The sequence below is a fragment of the Tiliqua scincoides genome, chromosome 11 (assembly GCF_035046505.1).
Source record: "Tiliqua scincoides isolate rTilSci1 chromosome 11, rTilSci1.hap2, whole genome shotgun sequence".
Taxonomy (NCBI): domain Eukaryota; kingdom Metazoa; phylum Chordata; class Lepidosauria; order Squamata; family Scincidae; genus Tiliqua; species Tiliqua scincoides.
In genome coordinates this window covers 6,386,946-6,405,333 of record NC_089831.1, presented here as the reverse complement: position 1 = coordinate 6,405,333, position 18,388 = coordinate 6,386,946, and the positions used below count along the sequence as shown (strand labels likewise).

Below are 18,388 nucleotides of genomic sequence, written 5' to 3'. Positions count from 1 at the left end.
CTTGCGTACACTGAGGCACAGAAATGTCCCAGCCCCGTGGTACATTCCATGATTCTGGCCCCCAACTATTTACACTCCCCCCCTTCGTTGTGTAGTTGCCAGCTGAAAATAACACACATCTCACATCTGACTTAGGCTGCAATCCTATCCTCACTTTCCTAGGAGTAAAGCCCACCGAACAGAATGGGACTTACTTCTGCAAGTATCGGACTGCGCTCTAAGGGACTGATCCTATCCAATTTTCCAGTGCTGGTGCAGCTGTGCCAATTGGGCATACAATGCATCTTGTGGTGGGGCAGCAGTCACAGAGGCCTCCTCAAGGTATGGGAACATTCGTGGGAGAGCTGGATAGGATTGGGCCCTAAGTTGGCTCTCGGCCACCAAAGCTTATCTCATAATGAATCTGATAGGTTTTCCAGGGGCCGTGAGACTCCTTGCTCTTTGGGCATGGAAAAACAACATTCTCCCGGCTCTGGAACAGCCTGGAGACAGATGGAGGGGAAAGACACACACCAAACAAGACTGCAAATAATTCAACAAGCGGAGATATTCACTCTGATTTGGGCAAAAGCTCCCACTTGAAGCCAGGCCTGGCGCAAAGAAGACAGCAGGGAGAAGAGTGCATTCCTTCTTCTCAGTCAAGGGAAAGGAAGAGGACAGGCTGGCATCAGAGGGCAGCGGGATGCCTCCATGTGTAAACACAGACTCTGCTCTCCCCACCCCCACTTCATCCTTTTTGGGACAAACAGATTTGAAACTTGAACAGTCGCCCGTGTGCCACAAAGTCCGCTTGTCAGATCAACACAAGTTGTGAGCACAGCCATGTTGAGCAACTGAGCCAGCCAGCAACAACTTTCACAAGGGAAGGGATTGGGGGCAGCTAGTGCCCCAGGGCCACAACAACATCCCCCTCCACACACCCCTCTTGCCTCTGGGTGGGCAACTAAGAGGGAGGGCAGCTCCCACTCTTAGGGTTCCCGGTTGCCGAGCCCTGCCTTAAGAGCGCACATTGATTTTCAGGGCGATTACTATTAAGAATGTTTATACGGCACTTTTCAACCAGAAAAAGCAGTTTGCAGAGCTGTTTCCACAGCTCATCAATCAAGGTTCCCTGTCCCCAAAGGGCTTGCAATCGACAAAGGATGGCAAAAGAGGCCATCAGCAACAGCCAATGGAAAAGGCAACGGGCTGGGGCGAAGAGGGACAATTGCTCTCCCCCTGCTAAATATAAGACACCACTTTAAAATGCCCAGTTTAGCAGCGTCACCCCAGAATAATAACTGCTCACTGATACCCTCAATAATGGCCACCAACCTCTAAGCAGCATCAATGATGGGCAAGGTGATTCACTAAGTTAAATGGGCTTAAAGAGGTAAATCTCTTTCCTCGGGGGCCAGCCCAAGATCTCCCAACACCCAAGGTGATGGGCCAAATACTGCTGACCCCCCTAATCTAGCAGCCTGCCGAAACGCCTCTGCTTTCCTTCAGCCTCCTGCCTCCTAGATTCAGAATACAGCAGAAGAGGGAGAGCAGTGGACCAGAGCACGGTGGAGGAGCAATGGAAGTGGTTGGGCACCACCCTGGCCCATCCACCGCCTGAAGCACCTGCCTCAGTCAGCCCCATGAATGGACCAGCCCTGTCTGTCCCTCTCAGTGAGTTTACAAACTAGATTTTGACAGTGGGAGAGACCAGAGAAATGGGGAGGGGAAGAAGGGACGAGCACACATAGCTGCACGTATCTCATGTGCAATCCGGTGCATGCCTATGCAGGAATACACCCCCATCGTGTTCGATGGAGCTTACTCTCTTGTAAATATGCATAGAATTGCAGTTTTGGGCTTCATTTTCATTGGGAACAAAAAGGGTTAAATGTAAAAAAACTTCAGCAGATATCCTCATTCCCACTTCAGCCATAAGCTACCTTAACAGTTTAATTTTTCAAAGCAGAGACTACCAAGGCAGGACCCTCAGAATGGTTCCTCCCCATACAGGTCCAAAACACAGGTGAAATGTTCACCAAGAGCATCTCTGATCATGTGAAGACTGCCCTCCGCCACTCAAGGGCAGGATCAAAAGGAGAGGAGGCTTGAGAGGAGCCCAAGCACTTCTCACATTTTTTGAAAGCCAAAAAATTTGAGAACCAAGCGCAAGGTGGGAAACAGGAAGCCCCCCCATTCCAGCTAGGGGGTGTGGAGGCAGAACCAGCCTGACTGCAGTGCCTTTACAAGAGACAGTGGCAGTGGGCAACCTACCAAGAAGGGGGTGTGTACCCCCAAACACATAAGATTCTAAAAAGAACCCAACTGGATCAGGCCAGAGGCCCATCTAGACCAGCTTCTTGCATCTCCCAGTGGCCCACCAGATGCCTCCGGGAGCCCACAAGACAATGAGATCCCTGCATCCATGTGCCACTCCCTTGCACCTGGCATTCTGAGGTACCCCCCTTCTAAAACCAGGAGGCTGCACATACCCATCACTGCTTGTAACCTGTTATGCTGGACCTTTTCCTCCAGAAATCTGCCCAATCCCATTTTTTCAAGACATCGAAGGCAGGTGCCAACACCACATCTTGTGGCAAGGAGTTCCACAGCCTAATGACATGCTAAATGACAAAGGAGTCCAGGCACCTTTTCTTCTGTCTGTTCACACACACCCCCACGCGGGAAAAGGACCTCATCTTCCCCCACCACCACCCCACAGGTGGGTCTGTGGCTGATCAGACCCACAGCTTGGGGGGGGTGAGCCTCCCCCCCCCACCCAAGAACGAAGCCCTGCGCCAGCAAATCCACTCTTCCCTCCCTTGGAGTGTGTGTGTGTGTGTGGGGGGGGTGTTATCCAAACCAGGCTGGCTGTTCCCGCAGCAGCCACGATTGCTGCACCGCCAGGCACCCAACGCCGGGGGCGATGGAGAACCTGAGCTGCGGCTGGGAAAGCAGCGGGAAGTTGGCCAGCTTTTAGTATTGGGGGGGCCGCAGGGAAAATCTCCTGGGGGGGGAGATCACCACTCAAGGAGGGGAAGGGGGGCCTGCAGCATCCCCCCCCCCACGCTGCATGGGGAAACCCCCCACCCCCCACCCCCAGGCAGCCTCCGGGAAAGTTTGGGGAAAGTTTGTCCCACCACTGGGCGCCCGGGAGGGGAACTCACCGCGCTGGCCGGGCCGGCTCCGGGAAGCGAGGACGGCTGGGGGTGCGAGCCGGGACCCCCCCGCCTGCGACGCCCAGGCAGGTCCCCGCGGATGAGGGCGGCTGGCTGGCCGCGGGAAGGAGAGGATCCAGCCCTCCGGGGAACAATGGGCGCGCCGCTCACATCGGGGGCAGAGGGGGGCGCAGCCCCCGCACCCCCAACCTCCGCGGGCGCCGGGATCGCTGGGGGCGCGTCCAGGGCAGGCTGCGCTCGCTGCCGGCTAGGCTGGCTCGATCTCCGCAGCGCCTGTCCTGCTCGCCCGCTCCGGCAGCCGGGGGTGCCCGAGTCCTTCCCGCAGCCAGGCGCGCGGTCACTCCCACACCTCCAGCGCCAGCCCGGCCCGGCCCCTCCTCGCTCGCTCCGCCCGCCGGCTCTCCTCCTCCTCCAGCGCCTCCTTCGCTCCCGCACCGCACCGCACCGCAGCGCGCAGCCCCGGGAGGCGCCCCCGGCAACCCCCAGCCGCTTCCCTGAGCGCCGCGGGGCTCGCTCCTGAGTAGACCCGCGTCGGCTCGGCCTGCCATCCTGGCCACTTTCCTGGGAGTAAGCCCCACTGAACGCAAGGGGCTTACTTCTGAGTAGACCTGCATCGGCTCGGGCTGCCATCCTAGCCACACTTTCCTGGGAGTAAGCCCCACTGAACACAACCGGGCTTACTTCTGAGTAGACCCGCATCGGCTCAGGCTGCCATCCTGGTCACACTTTCCTGGGAGGAAGCCCCACTGAACACAACGGGGCTTACTTCTGGGTAGACCTGCAACGGCTCAGGCTGACATCCTGGCCACACTTTCCTGGGAGGAAGCCCCACTGAACGCAAGGGGCTTACTTCTGAGTAGACCTGCAGCAGCTTGGGATGCCATCCTGGCCACACTTTCCTGGGAGTAAGCCCCACTGAACACAACGGGGCTTACTTCTGGGTAGACCCGCATCGGCTCAGGCTGCCATCCTGGCCACACTTTCCTGGGAGGAAGCGCCATTGAACGCCACGGGGCTTTCTTCTGAGTAGACCCGTATCGGCTTAGGCTGACATCCTAGTATTGAAAATGTGTGGCTAGGATGGCAGCCTGAGCCGATGCGGGTCTACTCAGAAGCAAGCCCGTTGTGTTCAATGGAGCTTCCTCCCAGGAAAGTGTGGCTAAGATGTCAGCCCAGGCTTCCATCCTAGACACACTGTCCTGGGAATACGCTCCATTGAACAGAATGTGACTTACTTCTAAGTAGACATGCATTGGACTGGGCTGCCAGGCGGCTATCTCTATCCACATTTTCCTGGGAGTAAGCCCATGGAACATAACGGGACTTACTTCTGAGTAAGCCTGCATCGGCTGAGGCTGCCATCCTAGCCACAGTTTCGTGGGGGGAAGTCCCATTGAGCACAAAGGGCTGAGTAGACCTGTATAGGCTTGGAAAGCCAGGCTGCGATCCTAGCCACTGGGAGGAAGCCCCACTGAGCACAACGGGGCTTACTTCTGAGTAGACCTGTATCCTCTCAGGGTGCCATCCTAGCCGCAATTCCCTGGGAGGAAGCCCCATTAAACGCACTGGGGTTTACTTCTGAGTATACCTGCATCAGCTTAGGCCGCCATCCTAGCCACACTTTCCTGGGAGTAAGCCCCACTGAACACAATAGGACTTACTTCTGAGTAGACATGAGTAGGATTGGGCTGTGACTTGGAATGAACCTTGGTGAATTTTATGAGGGGAGGCGTATTCTCAAGTAAGAACCCAAGCCTCGACATGGCTACTCAGAAGTAAATGCCATTATTGCCAGTGGGGCTTACTCCCAGGAAAGCACGGATAGGATTGCAGCCTAACACAGCCCATGCCTCTGCATGTCTACTCAGAAGTAAGTCCTATTGAGTTCAATGGGACCTACTCTCAGGTAGGTGTGAATTGGGGTTGCAGTTTAAGTGAGCAGAGGCTTAGTGGACCCTCCCAAAAGGATTCCCCCCCCCCCATGTTCCTTTACTCAGAAGGGAGCCCCAGTGAATGCAGTGTGGGGTGGGCTTGTGGAGCTGATTCACAAGTAGTGCACCCTCTGAGGCCTCTTCAGTGTCTGGTTTTTAGATTGTTACCTGACTTGAGGCAGGGACTTGACTTGTGGCACACATGGGATGGCCCCAATATAAGGATAGGTGGGCATTTGTAGGGTGCAGTCTCATTCTCTTCCATGGAGAGCTTACAAGCCTGTAAGGTGAATAAGTAGCATATTAACCCCATACCAAAATCCGGAGCTGGAGTCCCTGAGGCAGTTCATGGCTGAACACAGTCACGTTCTGGCAACTCCTGGGACGCCCCTGGAACCAACCGTATTGGCCTCTGCCTTTCCATTGGACCATTTCGGTGACGTGGAGAGGGGGGATTTGCTGCATGGGAAACAGTCTATCCTCCATACCTACTTTACCCAGGCTTCGCGCACTGTAGGGGACACTCTGTTCCAGAACCACCATTCGGAGCGCGATACCAGAGTCTTCCGAGACTGAAGGATGCCAACAACCCCATACTGCAGATAAGGAAGACTGAGGCCGAGATGACTTGGCAAAGATGAGATCTGAACCAGAGGAGCCCCGATATACTTCTTACAACACAATCCTATCTATGTTTACTTAGAAGTAAATTCCATTGTGTTCAGTGGGGCTTGCTCCCAGGAAAGTTTGCAGCCTTATGGCCCAGCCCTATGCCCTGGCAGTACAGTGGTGCTGAAATGGCCAGTGCTGTATCCTATGGGGCTAGGACAACCGCCAGAGTCTCCTTGGGATAAGGGAATGGTGGTTGTTCCTTTAGTACCCCATGTCATGCTCCACATTCAGCAATGGGTCTCCTCGAATCTGCGCTGGCTGTTTAGTGGGTGCACAACTAAGGAAGCCAGTGTTGGCCTTTCAGGCACAGGCTTCTGTGGCAGACTCTGCAGCTGTCCCCACCCCATCTGACCTGATCCTTCCCTCAGTCCACCTTCCCTCCACCCAGTTCTGCCTTCCCCTGCCCTGCCCAAAGGCCATACCACTGACCAGCAGGAACACTTACTGACTGGAGCACCCACAGTGCATGACTTCTGGGCACTGAGGCCTTACAGCACTTGCACAATGGCAGCTGCCAGGACAACTTGCTGGCTGCCAGCAGCGTCCTGGCTTAGGATCAGGCCCTTGGTTGGTTAGCTACACTGATGCATGACAGTAAGAGTACAATCCTATGCATGTCTGCTCAGAAGTAAGTCCCATTGTGTCCAATGGGGCTTACTCCCAGGAAAGTGAGTATAGGATTGCAGCCTAACAACACAATCCAATGTGTATTTACTCCAAAGTAAGTGCTGTTGAGGTTAATGGGACTTACTCCCAAGGAAGTGTGTATAAGATAGCAGCCCAAGTGGGTGTAGGGTCACTACCTGTGCACCCTGATGGAGGGGACTCCCACCCATGTCTAGAAGGTGAATCCTCAATAAGGCTGCAGGTCGAGATTTCTGCTTACCTGAACTGGGATGCTACAGTAGGAGAGGCCTTTCACCCTAACCCCTGCCATGGTCTCAAGACAGGGACCCCAACAGCTGCTGTTTGCCAAGGGAGGGGGAGGTAACTCCCATTGGTATCCACCTCAAGCACATAGAGACTGTCTGTGGACAGAAGGAAAGCACTTTGCACATACTCCAAGTCACAGTGTTTTTTATTGTCCTTAATGCTCCAGCACTTGAGCTCTAGTACAGAAAACAAGTTTGCTATCTTGTCTGATCTCGGAAGCTAAGCAGGGCCAAGCCTGGTTAGTACTTGGATGGGAGACCGCCGGGGAATACCAGGTGCTGTAGGCTTATACCATAGTCTTTTGAGACTGAAGGTGGCCAACCAGAGGGCACAGGGTTGGAGTGGGTGACCACTGATGGTTTGTTAGTCCTGATAGCCCTGCTCCTGTGCCTGATCAGTTGGAGGAAGGCCGCCCGAATTTAATGGGATCGATCTCATCTAAGGGCCAAATCCTATCCAATTTTTCAGCATTGATGCAGCCGTGCCAACAGGGCATGGACTGCATCCTACAGGTAAGGGAATGTTTGTTCCTTTTCTTTGGGGCACCGGCATTGGAAAAGTTGGATAGGACTGGGCCCTAAGAGTGCAGGGGATTTCGACCTTGGTGCTTTTCACCCCTCCCTTCCCCTTGCAGGGTTATTGAGTTTCCATCTGACTGCGTGGTTGTCCAAAACAGAACGGGTGAAGCCACCTTTCGGATCCAATGCCCTGCTGTGAGACATGATGCAGCGGTTGAAGAGAGATGGTTCCTAATCAGGAATTCCTTACACAGGAATGTTAAACTGGCAGCCATCTTGCCCCACCCACAGCCAGTGCCTGGAAAATATATATATATATATATATATATATAAGTATATATGAAAAGTGTTTCCTGAGCCAATACTGCGGTTTTTATTTGGCAGAGGTTATTTCCTTTCCTCCATTAAAGAAAGGGGAAAAAAATCAATAGGCAAGTACAGACCAGATACCGTAAAAGCTGGCTATAAAAGCAGATTCTGATTCTTCGAGGCTTTTGGCGAGAACCAAGACAGCCAATTTTTGCTCCATCTAATTACTTTGTCTAATTACCCCCACCCCTTTTGTAAACTTGGAGCCAGTCACGTTACCATCTACTTGCCCGTCAGGTCAGACCAGATGGCTGCCTCTAATAGCAGGTTCTGGCATCACTCAGAGCAGCAGAATGGGGATGCCTGAACAAGCATGGAGATGGGTGGAACTGCTTGCTAATCTGTGGAACTCCTTGCCACAGGAAGTAGTGATGGCATCTTGCCTAGATGCCTTTAAGAGGCAAATTTCTGGAGGAAAAGTTCATCACGGGTTACAAGTCATGGTAGGTATGTGCAAGCTCCTGGTTTTAGAGGTAGGCTGCTGCAGATTGCCAGATGCAGGGGAGGGCACCAGGACCAAGGTTGTGTCTTGTGTGCTCCCTGAAGCATTTGATGGGCCACTATGAGTTACAGGAAGCTGGACTACATGGGCCTTTGGCCTGATCTAGCGGGGCTCTTCTTATGCTCTTATGTATGTTATGCCTCAATCACCCTTGAACAAGATTGGTCCATTCATGAGGCAGAAGACGGAGAGGGTGCCCACCTCTGTCTGCTTACTTAGGGCCTAATCCTATCCACCTTTCCAGTGCTGATGCAGCTGTGTCAATAGGGTGTGCGCTACATCCTGTGATAGGGTGGGCAGTCACAGAGGCCTCCTCAAGATAAGGGAATGTTGGTTGCCTTACCTTGGGGCTGCATTGTGGCTTCTGCGGTGCTGGGATGTTGGATAGGATTAGGCCCTTACCTTCACTACTACTACTACTACTACTACTACTACTACTACTGCTACTACTACTACCCCCTGGATTGGAAGAGGAAGAAGGGGACAGAATGGAGGAGAAAGGGTAAAGGAGAGGAGAGTGCTGGGCTAGAGGGTCAAAGACGAAGCAAAGAAACTCTAGCCCACCACTCTTCTCTTCTCCATGCTTCCTCTTCTGCTCCTTCTGCCTCTTCTTTTTCCAGTCCTGGGAGGAACAGAGGCTGGCACATCGCCAGGTAAAGCGGGCAGCATTTGGCACGCTGCCTGAGATGCCAGGAAGTCTTGGGCCAGCCCTGCCATTGAAGCAGCAGAAGACTCTGTAAGTATAGCTTCTCCCACCTTCCTTACCTGGTCCTACAACAGGTGAGGAATGGATGGGAAAGGAAGGACACAGGTCTGTGTTTGCCACTGCCTCATCCAGAATTTTAGAGGCATCACGTATATCTGAGTGGTGGATCTGGCAAGAGTGTCAGATGGACTCACTCCAACCCACGGAGTTCCCCTTGAGAAGTGTGTGGGTGGGAGGTGCCCACCCACCACCACTACTCCTCTTCCCCAGATTTGGAAAAGAAGAGGGGGTGTAGAAAAGAAGAGCGCAACAGCACTGGATACACTCCAGCTCACCAGTTTCTTCTCCTCTACACTTCTTCCACACTGCCGCTCTTCGGTTTCAAATGTTGGGAGCAGAAGGAGGAGTTACGGAAGCAATAAGTGGTATGCCGTCGGGTAAGGGGGAGCTGTTTTTGGCACAATGGGGGGGGGGGACAATGACAATGCAGCATTTGGCGTGCCATCCAGTGGTGTCACTAGGAGATGTGGGAGGTGCAGGCCATACTGGATGACGCGCACGGGGGTGGGGTGTGACACCACTACTGGTCAACATTTTTAAAAATCTTATTTTTGAATAATACCATCATGTTATATATCAAATGATGCGTGATTTCATGCAGAATGCACTGAAACAAACTGGGTTGAAATATCTCTATTCCATCAATAGTTATAGCCAAAAAACCAGTGGGAACAGGGCAGTGGTACATCATGCCCACCACCCGGGGTGGCACTGACCAGCCCACTGCAGGGCAAGAGGTCCCTCATAGGGGCAACATGCTGGCCTCCCACACTGGGTGATGCAAACCTAGCGATGCCACTGGTGCCATCTCAGGGCCTGGGAGTTTTGGGACCATCCTTAAGCAGGAGTGTGAAGCAACGTACCCCTGTCCACAAGCAGATCGTGTTTATTTGTGTTCGTTGCCACTTGCAGACCGTTTTCCCAAAGGCTGTTCCTTTGAATGGTAGGCACAATGAGATCTCAACTTGTATGAACCTATATGCCCCATCAGTCACCCCAGAAAACCCGCACCCTCTTGTGAAACTGGAGCCAAAAGAAGCAATGTGTCAAAAAGTAACCAGAGCCATTAACTCATGCGCTTCCTTGCCAAGCTGTGTGTGTCCTTGCCAATTGGCCCCTGGTGATAGTGTTGTGTTTTTTTTTTTCTCCTGCCTTCACAAATTGGCCTCTGCTTTATAGGATCCAATAAATACCAGTCTGGAGAGAGGAAGAATGTGAGCGCAGGGGCCAGAAATAGAAGCATTGGCTCCTGTGATACATTGAAAGATGCTTGCTCTGCTCTGAAGGATTGTGCATTGCGCAAGCAGGCTCTAGAGTAGGATGGCAATGGAAGTGAGTACTGATGGGAAGAGGAAGTCTTCAAGTAGAGGCTTGGCAGATACCTTTGGGAGATGCTCTAGGATAGTGGTTCCCAAATTTTTTTTAGCACTAGGATCCACTTTTTAAAATGACATTCTATCAGGGCCCACCTAGGTTTAATAGCTTTTTTTAAAAAAAGGAGGTCCAGAACAAAATAATATTTATTTATTTATTAGTAGTAATAACCAGAAAAAAGAGCCTCAAACATTTATCTCCCTATATCTACAAAAGCTTGCAAAGTGTAGGAGCTCAGCTCCTTGCAGGGGCCCTTAGCAGCTATCTTGTAAACTGCAGGAGCTGAGCTCTCTGCAGGGCAGTGGCGTAGCTAATGATCGTGTAGCCCGGTGCCAAGTTCAAAATGTTGCCCCAGAAGTGATGTCACAACCAGAAGTAACATCACACCCGGGCTTTTTAAAAAGTGAAAATTGGGAGGAAACCACCTTCTCCCCCCAGCAACTCACCACCCACTTGCTCTGCTGCCTCCCCCCCGGTCAGTGGCATAGCTAAGGCATATATCTGCTACCTGAGGTCAAAGATTTTGTAGCCCCCCCCCCCCGCATGGAAAAAATATCAAATTTAATTAAATAAATAAATCAAATTTAATTAATTAAATAAAGAAAAAGTTATTGGTTCCATGCTGTGTCATAACAACATTTCATTGGCACACAGAACAATCAGTCTCACAGGTCAGTTTGGAGTTAAGCAAATCCACTTTTTGTTCCACAAGGCAGTTGTGTTTTCATTTTCCGGTTAATTGGCCATACCTTTGGATAGAATACAGGTATTCCAGTGCAGTTTGTTGCATTGCATTCTACATTAAATTACCTTTCCAATGAAATATAACATGATGGTATTATTCATACATACCAAGATTTTTACAATTCTGGTCACTAGTGTCAAGTTCAGCTGATTGCCCCCCTAAAGCTTGATGCCCGGTGCAACTGCTACCCCCTGCACCCCCTTAGCTACGCCACTGCTGCAGGGTCATTAGCAGCTACAGTATCTGATTTTTGAATAGCCTCAGGACTTGAGGCAATTAGTTATCTGATCTTTCCATCACCCTTTGGAAAGGATCTTTCCATCACCCACCAAAAATCATGTCCCACCAGTAGGTCCCAACCCACAGTTTGGGAACTACTGTTTCAAGTTCCCAAATTGTTTAGCACGAGAACCCACTTTTAAAAACAATACCCTATCAGGACCCACCTAGCTTTATGAGACTAAAAAAAGTTTCACTTTACCGGCTGATCAAGTCTGTTTTTATCCCTTGAACAACGGGGGTGGGATCACCTTCTGGAGCATTTATTGAGTTCCACATTCATTGGATCAGGGCCATTCTAGTGGCCTTCATTCCACTTGGCAGTGGACTGAGGCCCAGGCACTTACTCATGAGTGGCTCAGTTTTGCTTTCCATGGGGCTCAAGACATTTTCCTTGTCAGATATCAGCACGTCAATTTCACAACCCACCAAAAATCTGACTACTGGTAGGTCCCGACCCACAATTTGGGAACCACTGCTCTAGGAGGACTTTTCTCCTTCAAGCAGGGGGCTGGACTAGATGGCCTCATGGTCCACCTTCACCTGTATGGTTCTATGAAAATCACCAATGAGGCTTTAACACTCTTTTTTCGCCCTGGCCACTTGCAAGCTCACAGCATCAAACATGTACCAAGGAGAGGAGTCCCACTGAAATGCAGGGAAGCTGCAGAGGTGCTTGACAAGGTAGCGGGCAACTCAGGTCCCAATCCTATCCAACTTGCCAGTGCCAGTGCAACTGTGTCAGTGGGGCTTGTGCTCCATCCTGGGGTACCGGGACAGTCACAGAGGCCTTCACAAGGTATGGGAACATTTGTTCCCTTACCTTGGGGCTGCATTGCAGCTGCACCGGTGCTGGAAAGTTGGGTAGGATTAGGCCCTCCGTCTCCCAAGGTCCCTTAGCCCACCTGCTGCAGAGGGAGCTCGATTCCAGGTGTACCACATTGAGAGACAGAGGTTGGAGGCAGAACAGGCAGGAGAAGCGGCCACGTCATCCAGGATTTCAAAGGCATCCCATGAATCTTCCCTTTCTGAGCTGGCAGCCTCAGCTCTGGCACAAATTAAGCTCTGCCTGCTCAGCTAGAAGTCATTTTGGAGTCTGATGCAGAACGTACAAATGGCTCCCAGCCACACATCCATGCATACATATGAAGTGGCCATATCCTGAGTCAGCCCATTGGTTCCTCTGTGTAGGTCCAGGTGGTCTGCACTGACATAGCAGCTCCTGAGGTTTCAGGCAGCCCTAACTGAAGATGCCAGGGATGGAGCTGAATGCAAACCAGCTGCTCTGCCACAGAACCATGGCCTTTCTCCAAAGCCTTTCGCTCAAGGCAGGTCCCATTCCCTCTCCATATAATTTGAGCAGAAGAGGTGAGTGCCCCGTGCGTCACCAGCATATGAGTGTGTGTGTGGGGGGGGACAGACAACAACCACCGTATCCTAAGCCTGTCGAGGCAATGCCACTGCCCTCCCCAGTAACACAGCTTATCCATCTAGCTACACCCACATGTGCCCCATGCCTTTTGCAACCAGTTTGGCTGTCAGAATGCTGCCCTCCCTGTCTTCCTACAATTGTCTGCCACACATCATAGCAGCAGAGAACAGGAGGCTCATCACTATAGAGGTGCATCCCCCCCCCCAAAGGGATCTTCATTGCCTCCAAGACCCCAGGAGCAGAGGTGGTGATGGATCAGGCTCAAGGCCTAGACCTGCCACAAAAGTCCCTGCCAGCACCCTGAGACGGACTGTCGCCCCCTCCCCCAGAATGGCTGTCAAACTTTCACAATTGGCCTGGAGTCTCCAAGAGTTGGCATCAATCTGCAGGTGACTAATGAAAGCAATTCCAGAGATTCCCATAGGGCTTCCTTTACTTAATGACATTATATCACAGTGTTTCTCAAACTGTAAGTCGGACAACACAGTCCTGGAACGTGCTGGAATCCCTAGCATGTATTCACTGCTGAAACAGAGACGCCTGCGTTGGCTTGGTCATGTCGTGAGAATGGATGATGGCCGGATCCCAAAGGATCTCCTCTATGGAGAACTCGTGCAAGGAAAGCGCCCTACAGGTAGACCACAGCTGCGATACAAGGACATCTGCAAGAGGGATCTGAAGGCCTTAGGGATGGACCTCAACAAGTGGGAAACCCTGGCCTCTGAGCGGCCCGCTTGGAGGCAGGCTGTGCAGCATGGCCTTTCCCAGTTTGAAGAGACACTTTGCCAACAGTCTGAGGCTAAGAGGCAAAGAAGGAAGGCCCATAGCCAGGGAGACAGACCAGGGACAGACTGCACTTGCTCCCGGTGTGGAAGGGATTGTCACTCCCGGATTGGCCTTTTCAGCCACACTAGACGCTGTGCCAGAACCACCTTTCAGAGCGCGATACCATAGTCTTTCGAGACTGAAGGTTGCCAATACTAAGTCGGGACCCACTAGGTGGGTCACAAGCCAATTTCAGGTGGGTGATGCTCAACCTAGCTGAACTGCCATTGAAAATGCAGAGCTGAAAATACAGGGTACAGAGCTGTTGTTAGTTATTTATTTTTCACATTTTTATACCACCCTTCCTCCAAGGAGCTCAGGGTGGCGTTCATGGTTCCTTTCCTCCTTTTGTCCTCACAACAACCCTCTGAGGATTGGACTTAGACCTGGAAGATCCAGGTTCGAATCCCTGCTCAGTCATGAAGCTTCCTGGGTGATCTTGGGGCCAGTCACTCTCTCTCAGCCTTATCAACAACTAATGGCTCCCTGTCCTAAAAGAGGTCACAATCTAAAAAGATGCAAAAAAACAAAAAACAAAAACACAAGCAGATAGCCACTAGAAAAGACACTGCTGGGGTAAGAAGGGCCTCAAAAGAAGGTAAGGACAGTATAAGACAGTATTTGGAGAAAGGACAGTATAAAATAGTGGGTGGGTGGGTGGGTGGGTGGGTAGATAGATAGATAGATAGATAGATAGATAGATAGATAGATAGATAGATAGATAGATAGATAGATAGATAGATAGATAGATGCAACAGCAGTATAATGAGTAATTGACCCATCAAGAACTTGAGGCTGGTGTAGGGCAGTCACTTTTACAAGAACTGACAGTGGCTTCCACATGTTTCCACTGCCCCAGGGCACGCACCTGTATTTTTTTTTGGACCGGAGAAGCCTCTAGTCAAACATACCTCACAGGTTTTGAAAACATTCCAAAAACCTGCAGAACATGCTTAACCTTGGAGAAAAGTGGGGGAAGCCTGCAGGGGTGACCCTCTTCCAAATTGTTTTCCACACTCCAAGGATTATCAGGAATAGTAGAAAATGCCTCCAGAGTTATCATCCTTTTCCTGAGCTGGGTACAAGTGCCCAAGAGTTAATTAACACGTCATTGATATGACAGTTAATTACCACAGCTAATTATGTCCAGAGTGGGAAATAATTCCTGGTTGCTTTTTTTTTTTTTATCTGCCATCTGCAATCGGAGCTGGCCTGCTTCTGAGTAGCCAAGGTGGAAAAATCCAAATGGCTGCTCACCTCGCTCACTAACAGCCCAATCCTAACATCTTACTGTGTACAATGAGATTTACTCCCAGGTGAATGTGGATAGGATTGTACTGCAATTCACACAGGGTATGATTCACTGAGTGTGCAAGAGGACTATTGTGCCCTTGCGCAGAATGGATTTACAGGTTGGTCCTTGGTGTCTGCAGGGGATTCATTCCCAGACCCTCTCATGAGGGTCTCAAATTTGTGGATAATAAGATCTGCAGGGGCCCTCAGAACACCTCTGGATGCAACCTGAAGTGCCTTCTAGTTGCACCCAAAGGTGTTCTGAGGTGCAGGGAGGCCAAAAATGGCCTCCACGTGCCTCAGAAGGCCTCCCAGAGGCTTCTGAGAGGCACTTCTTTTTTTTTTTTTGCTAAACCAGAAGTGCCTTTCGGAAGGCTTCAGCAACCTTCTGAAGCCTGGGGAGCTTGTGCATGACCTCCTGCGCTTTAGAAGACCTGCTGGCATGAAAAACCAGAAGCGTGAAAACGAAGGCTCTGGGAGGTTCTTGAGGTCCTCCATCACTGGCTTGTGATCCAGGGTGTGTCAGATCTGTGGACTGCAGACCCTCGGATGAGGAGGACCAACTGTATTTCAATGAGGTTCGCTTAAACATTATGTACAGGGGATAAACTGAGAGTCCACTGGATTAATGTTCATGGTGAGTAAATGTATTTAAGAATTTAAATGCTTCTTAAATATTGCGGCTCTCAAACACCTGAAGTTTATCGTATGCAGCTCTTACATTAACCCATTTTTGCCTGGCCCACAAGTGTACACATTCGGTCCCTGCTGCAAGTGTGCAAGGCTGGGCAGAAATGGCTTTTAAGCAAGTTTGGCCACCCTGTTAGAGCACAAGCCTAGGCATGTCTTCTCAGAAGTACTCAGAAGGCAAGTGTTAGAAGTAAGTGTGTTCAGTGGGGCTTACTCCCAGGAAAGTATGTGTAGGATTACAGTGGATTCCAATCCACCTCACCTCCTTGTAGGGTCACCTCTGTCAGGATGTGTTTGAGGCTGATCAGCTCTTGGTTCCAACATTTTGTGGATTGTCCTGGCTTGACCTCGATTCACCTAGTTCAGCTCCTCCTGCCCCATCCCTTAGAGCAGCATTCCTCAAACTATAGTTTGGGAACCACTTGGTGGGCCGTGACCCCATTTCTGGTGGGTCCTGCACAGCGACCAGTGAAAACGCGGATGATGAAAGATCAGACAACCCATTACCTCAAGCCCTGAGGCTATTCAAAAATCAGACAGCTGCTAACTGCCCTACTAAGTGCTGAGCTCCTGCAGCCTGCAAGCTTGTGACAATACAGGGAGATTAATGTCTGAGTATCAAATAAATAAATAAATAAATAAATAAATAAATAAATAAATAAATAAATGCTACTTGTAAATAAACAAACATTTCTTTCTAGATCACCTTCTTTTAAGTTTCGTAATGCTAGGAGGGTCCCAATAGAGTGTCATTTTAAAAAAGTGGATCCCAGTGCTAAAGGGAACCTCTGCTTTGAACTTCTCCACCTAGAAGACTGTGGGGCCTGAAGGCTTCTTCCTACCACTCAAGCTCCCTCTAGATCAGGGGTGCCCAATCCCCGGCCCGGGGGCCACTTGCGGCCCTCAAGGCCTCTCTATGTGGCCCTCAGGGAGCCCCTAGCCTCCAATGAGCCTCTGGCCCTCCAGAGATTTGTTGGAGCCCACACTGGCCCGACTCAACTGCTCTCAGCGTGAGGGCAACTGTTTGGCCTCTCAAGTGAACTGTGGGATGAGGGCTTCCTCCACTGCTTGTTGTTTCACATCTGTGATGCAGTAGGAGCAGGAAAGGAAAGGCCAGCCTTGCTTTGTGCAAGGCCTTTTATAGGCCTTGAACTACTGCAAGACCTTCATTCATTCATGTAAGTTCATCTTTAATATATTCATTTATGTAAATTTATTCAAATTTGAAATGTAAATTAATTTGGCCCCCGACACGATGTCAGAGAGATGATGTGGCCCTCCTGCCAAAAACTTTGGACACCCCTGCTCTAGATCCACAATGCAGCAGCTGCAGAGATGAGAATCCCTGGACAATAGAGCTGGGGTTTCCCCCCCTCCTCCTGACCTTACATTGCCCAGGGAGGAGATCTGCTAAAAGGTTCTTTTCAGTCCCCTAATTTGGATTTTAAAAAAAAAAAGCAGCAAACAAATGGAGGGTCCTTTTGGAGGTGGGGAACAGGAGTGACAAAAGCCTTCCCCTGGAGATCTCAGAATGACAAAGGACACTGTCAGTTTGAGGTTTCCCTGGAAAGGCCAGAGCCCATCAGGGTGCAGGGCATCCCCTTAGACAGCTGGTCAGTTTCTTGGTCTTTCCTTAACCTTAAGAGTGACCAGCAGCAGAAAGGAGATCTGTGGCAGGGGACATGAATGGAAGAAGATAATTCATTAAGGGTTTTGCATTAGGAAACATGAGAATATTGTTGGAGATGAAGATGGTGTCATCAATGTCCATTGCACTTTTCAACAGAAGAATCATAGACTGTTAGAGTTGGGAGGAACCTTAGAGGTCATTTAGTCCAACCTCCTGCCCAGTGCAGGCAACTGCTACCTACCACAGCCCTTACTGGTGGTGTTCCAGCCTCTGCTTGAAAACCTCCACTGAGAGAGAACTTGACTGTTCCAGTGCCAGACAGTTACAGTGTTAGGGAGTTCTTCTTAATGCCTAGCCCAAACCTACTTCCTTAAAGAGAGGACAGGGGTCCCTGCCCCAAGCAGCTTGCAAGTCACAAACAGCCAGAAGGGAGACAGCAGAGGAAGTGGGGGGGGGAATAAATGGGAGAAATAGGGGTGGCACCATGGGGGATGTGGTGGGGCTTGTGGACCTGCACCCAGAAAAGGGGCCACACTTATGCCAAGCCAATTCCCAAGGTAGTGAGGGTCTGCAGCTCCCCACCATTGCTCAACAAGCTGGAGCCCATGGGGATGTCCTGGCCCTCAATGCTGCAAGGTGGAGGGGGGGGGGGGAAAGGGCATCCAGGAATTGCTATGGAAGAAAAAGGGCAGTCTGCTGTTGTTGCCGGCTCTCCACTGCCTCCTGGGAACCCTCCTGGGGTTGGCCCAACCATGAGGCCCACTGAGGCAGTTTCCTCAGGCAGCAGTTTAGTGAGAGGTGCCTATCTCCATTTGCCCATTCACAACCATTGCTCCTCTTCTTTCCACTCCTTGGGTTGGAACAGGGAGAGGAAATGTACAGGAGAGGAGAGTGGCAGGCCAGAGCATCTTCTTTTTATTTTCCTCCCCCCCCCCCCCATGTCCTTATCTGTGAATACAAAAATAAGAAAATAGCATAAATGTTATTCAAGGGCAGCTGACAATGCTGAAGACGTGAAAAAAGACAAAACAATGGCAAACCGGATGATGAATCAGTAACGAACAATTTATGAATGATGCAATGAAACATGGGGTGCTATCCACTTGGAGCGGCAGTAGCACCAAAGATTGCAGCTGCAATACTTGAGGGTAGCCCAGAGAGAACACTGGGGAACGCCTGTCTCCCTGATACTCTCGTCCGCTGCTACCATCATTCAGAGAAAAAGAGGAGTCACATGAGGAGGTCGCATGATACCATCGTGGATACCATCA

The 18,388-nt window shown here is 50.8% G+C and overlaps 1 protein-coding gene across 4 annotated transcripts in view; it reads right to left on the bottom strand.

Moving 5' to 3' along the window:
• FGFR1 (fibroblast growth factor receptor 1) overlaps window positions 1–3,473 on the bottom strand; it is a 122,391-nt gene extending 118,918 nt beyond the window's left edge. For all 4 annotated transcript variants that reach the window (XM_066639396.1, XM_066639397.1, XM_066639398.1 and 1 more), the window contains exon 1: window positions 3,147–3,473. The gene's annotated coding sequence lies outside the window, so the exon portion shown is untranslated. The remainder of the gene's footprint in view (window positions 1–3,146) is intronic.
• Between the last annotated feature and the right edge of the window lie 14,915 nt (window positions 3,474–18,388).